Genomic DNA, 5,276 nt, shown 5'->3' with positions numbered 1-5,276 from the left:
TCTTACAAGATAGTCTGGATGTTGTTGTCCAGAAGTCTGCTGAAAAACTGTCCCTGATCTCACCCAGCAGGTCAAAAGAACTCAGAGAGATCTGTTGCTGATTTTTGCCCTGGACTGGGTGATTTGGCATCCTAGATCAGAGTGTAATGTTTCTGAGTCTTAAATTATAAGTTCTAATCCCTCACACCCAAGTTAGCAAATTCCAAACATAGGGATAATTCTCTTTTAAAGTTGCAGCCCTCTACCCATGGACCAAATCAGATGCCTTCCACACTGGAGAGGGTTTTCAAAGAAGACACTGGGTTTGAGGAACTGGAATTCAGCTACCATTTATCAGGCACCTAGTCACAATTAACTACAGTATATATGTATATACTTTATTTCTATATTTTCATTAAAAAAATAAAGACCTTCAGTGCAAGGCACAAGCTTTGTGCCAGAGAAAGCTGAATTGGAATCTGCAATGAGCTTTCACCAGTTATGTGAGTCTGAGGCTCAGTTTCCTCATTTGAACAATGAAAATACTAATTTCACAGCACATTTGTGGGGGATACGTAAGATAAATTCTGGAAAGTGGGCTCTATTCACCTCATGTAATATGGGTGTCCAGCCTGTATGTAGAATTTTCATTTTCTTTTCTTTTTTTTTTAATTTTATTTATTTATTCATGAGAGACAGACAGAGAGAGAGAGAGAGAGAGAGAGAGGCAGAGACACAAGCAGGCTCCACGCAGGGAGCCCAATGTGGGACTCGATCCTGGGTCTCCAGGATCAGGCCCTGGGCTGAAGGCGGCACTAAACCGCTGAGCCACCTGGGCTGCCCACATTTTTATTTTCTTAATAGCACATCAGGATATTTTCTTGATAGTACTGTTTGATATTTTCTTACTTGTGTATTTATATTTATTGGCTATCCCCATTCCCCTTCACTGGAATATGACCTTGTCTGTCTTGTTCATCTCTGTATTCCCAGAATGTAGCACACAGCGGGTACTCAGTAAAACTTGCTGAACATTTGTAGACTGAGTACAGAGCCTAAGTGAGTTTCTCACACATAGTAACTGCCTAGTATATGCTTGTTCCCTTTTACTCTTTCTCCAATACCCTATGCAATGGGCTGTTCTGGAATAACCCCCATACTCAGCTTCAAAGGCAGGGTTCCAGTTTCAGCTTTGACAGTGTATAACTGTGTGACTTTTTTTTATTTTTATTTTTTAACTGTGTGACTTTAGTAAAATGACTTGCCCTCTCTTTTCTGTATGATGAGAGAGGAAAGGAGATGGTCACTTCTAGCTGTCTCAGTCAACAGCTTTGTGATTCTGAATGAGTGGCAGCCTCTCTACATAAGGAAGACCACACCGTCTATCTTATTTTTCCTGACACAGGAGAGAGGACACCTAATAGAAAGATCTGCTTCTGTGGAACCTGACCTAGATGAACGACAGCCAATGAGCAGACAGTCATGGCTGAGAGAGACTTCAGAAATTTTCCAGCCCAACCCTTTGTTTGCGCATGGGCTCTGAGAGGTGAGACTGACCTGCCCACGTTCATGTCCCTGGCTACAAGAGCAGCCAGGAGTAGAACTAGATTTTTTTTTTTTTTTAAACTCTCGATGTTTCTTTTCTCTACTGTCTATGTCTCCAGAATCTTTCACTTTTCTGGCCCCTGCCTTTTATCTGTCCACTGGCTCTCAACCCATTTAAACGCATAGATATCATTTCTCTGGGGAGAAATTTGTGGTACTCCAATGTGTACAGTTAAGGGCAATTAGATGAATGGTCTCATGTGAACTCTTATTGCTTGATTCATGATTAAATATTAACCAATCCCTTCTTGGTACATGTTGTCACTTTCCACCAAGCTTCCTTGGCCGTCTGTCCAGCCCTGATTCTTGGGGTCACTATCTTCCTGTCTTTCCTGGCTCTTCCACATGTTATCCACCCCTATGTCTAGACACATGGTCTCTCAGGCCCAAAGATTCCTAAAGAAATAGAATCTTTTCTTTACAGTGGCCTAGGTCCTTGTACTTGGGTCTCAGCTCATAAAGGGTTACCTGGCACCCATGTCTTTCCAAATTCACTGAGCACAAGAAATCAATGCTGTGTGGTCATGACACTGAATTTGGCACCAAAGTGATCTGGACTCAATCTGCTCCTGCCACTCTCCAGGCGCATGATCAAAAATAAGTTATTGACCATGTAGATCTTCAACTTGCTTTATTTATTTATTTGAGAAAAGAGTGATAATATCTATTTCACAGAGTTATACAGTGGGCTGGATGAGGCTTAACTGGCATAGGTTGTGGTATAGTGATTGACACATCATAAGCTCTTAATAAATATTTGTTAAGAATTATGGTTACTTGGGCACCTGGGTGGCTCAGTGGTTGAGTGTCTGCCTTTGGCTCAGGGCGTGATCCTGGGATCGTGGGATCCAGTCCCACATTGGGCTCCCCATAGGGAGCCTGCTTCTGCCTACATCTCTACCTCTCTCTCTGTGTGTCTCTCATGGATAAATAAATAAAATCTTTTTTTTTTTTTTTAAAGATTATCAGTACTTAAACCCTTCACCTGTACCCCAGCTATATTAGTATCTCTTGGGTTTCATTTGCAAATGGAACAAACCCAAGTGAGGGAATAACAAAGATTCATGCTCATCTTTTAGACAGTGTGTTAGTCAGCTTGCTGCAGCAACAGATGTGCCCCACAATGTCATGGTTGACTATTTATTTTCTTGCTGATGTGCAGTTTAACTGTGGCTGTGCTCCCCTGGGTTCCATGTGTCTGCTCATTCCTGTATCTGAGCTGAGAGACAAGCTCAAGCAGAGGACAAGTTGTTCTTACAGCTAAGGATGAGCAGAGGGAAGGCATTGCCAAACTTGGTATGTATGTTTAAGATTCTGCTCTGATTTCACATACATCACACTCACTCACAGTCCATTGGTCCAATTAATATGGCTAAGCCCAAAGTCAATGGGCACAAAACTATATTCCACCTATACAGAAGGAAGCAGGGCAAGAATGGGGAGAAAGTGAATAATGGTGAACAAACAATACAATCTATTAATCTATCACAGCCAGATGCTCTGCACCAAAGATATAATAAATAGCATTTCACAATCTCAATTTTGCATTTGAGAAACTAGGCCTCAGAGAGGTGCATATTTGCCCAACTTCTCTACAGATGATAAATAACAGTCAAAATTTAACTTAAAGTCTGTTTCACTCCAAAACACATATCCTCTTCCTTGATGCTGTCTTAATAGAGACGAATTCCAAGATTTGCTCAGTTTCTTTGTGAGATTATTCCTTCCCCTAGGAACCAGAGCAAAAATATGCCTGCAAGTCATTATATTCTTGCTCTCACTTCTTCTACCTTTCCCATGTGTGTTTACAATTCTCCAGTCCTTTTTTTTTTTTTTTAAAGATTTTATTTATTTATTCATGACAGACACACACACAGAGAGAGGCAGAGACACAGGCAGAGGGAGAAGCTGGCTCTATGCAGGGAGCCCGACTTGGGACTCGATCCTCCAGGATCACGCCCTGGGCTGAAGGCGGCGCTAAACCGCTGGGCCACCTGGGCTGCCCCAATTCTCCAGTCCTTAATGAATGCACCAAGATGCCATCATACGTTTAAGATAAACACCTCCTATGTGAAGCCGGGCCAGGTATTCAAAGCCAGGCTTTGGTCCTCTGAGTTGTCTTATGCCTCATACAGATCTCCGAGTTAGCAACTACTACGTTATGTCAGATTTGTCTAGTGAATTTTCTGTTCCCATTTATAACAACAATAGTTCTTAACTGTTTTTTTAAAACTTGTTCTTTTTTTTTTTTTTGGCAGGATGGGGGGTGGGTGGCCAAGCATCCCTCTGAGCAAATAATGGGGACCCACAAGTCCTCCACTTCGGAAAAATGCACCTGTGCACACATGCAGCAACAGGTGCTCACAATCTCATGGGTCTGTGGATTCTCAGTGAGAGATCCCTGCCATGCGCTGTGGGCTACAGGAGCACAGGGACCATGTCTTTGCTATCCCTGACACTTCGCATAGATCCTAGAACTCCAAGTAGGTCCTTAATACATGTGAATAAGTGATTGAATAAGTGGGTGGGTGCAGTAAGGGAGAAACTAGAGCAAACTTATGTGCCAGAGCTTAGTATGTGCCAGACACTGTTCTAAGTGATTTTTGTGAGTTACCACAATGAAGTCTCACAATGTATAAGGTAAACACTATTATTATTCTCATTTTTATAGAAGAGGAAATTCAGACACCAAGAACTTCAGTGGCTTGTTCAGAATCACTCAGCTAGTTTGAGTCCAAAAAGGTAACTACCAGATTACAAGAAAACAAAGCAAAACATTTTAGAATATTTTAGTTGTCTTTTCTTTTTTTTAACTTAGATTCAGCTGATATCTTTGAAGGGCCTACCAGGTGCCAAGCCTCATGCCAGGTGTTTCTAGCTCCAACTAGAGATTGATGACCCCTTTCCTCTGGAGTCGTAGGTAATCCAAGCCGGATGGAAGATTTTGTGAGCTTTTGTTCCACTGTGAGGTCCCAGTTGAGCAAGTCTTGTCTAGAACCAGAAGCACAGATTCTCTTAAATAGAAACATTTCCTGATAAATGGCCAAGATTAATGGGGTTGGTTTATCATCCTCTTTAATGAATTGGCATTAACCTTAAATATTATAGGCTGGTTGGACTGGACCATCAAGGTGTGGAGTCTTTGATGTCTTGATCAGCTCAGTTTATCTAGTGCAAACAGAGCCATGTGCCCATCTGTCATTGGTCAAACACAAAGAGGTGATAGCTTTTCAATTATCATCACAGATTTCCTGACTACTGGGAAAATTACATATGATAAAGACAGCAATTGTGGTTAGAAAGTGCCAGGAAAGAGGACACCTGGAACCTGTTCTGGCTGTGTTACTGGTATAGACACTTGCTGCCTATAGGTCTCAGTTTCTTACCAGTGAAATGGGAGAACCACACACGGTGATCATCAGACATTTAAAAAATTTTAATAGCCTGTGAATATGTGGATTTATTTAGCACCAAGCTTCAGCGGCATGTCAAAAGCTGCAAAGAAAGAAATGAGAGGAAGGGGAGGCAGGCGGGGGGTTGGGGTAACTGGGTGATGGGCACTGAGGGGGGGACTTGGTCGGATGAGCACTGGGTGTTATGCTATATGTTGGCAAATTCAACTCCAATTAAAAAAAATAAAAAAGAAAGAAAGAAATGAGAAGTTAACATTTCTTTCTTTCTTTGAAGTCATT

This window comes from Canis aureus, chromosome 14 (genome assembly GCF_053574225.1).
Source record: "Canis aureus isolate CA01 chromosome 14, VMU_Caureus_v.1.0, whole genome shotgun sequence".
NCBI classification, from domain to species: Eukaryota; Metazoa; Chordata; class Mammalia; order Carnivora; family Canidae; genus Canis; species Canis aureus.
The sequence above is the reverse complement of the archived record's forward strand: the minus strand, read 5'-3'. Positions refer to the sequence as shown.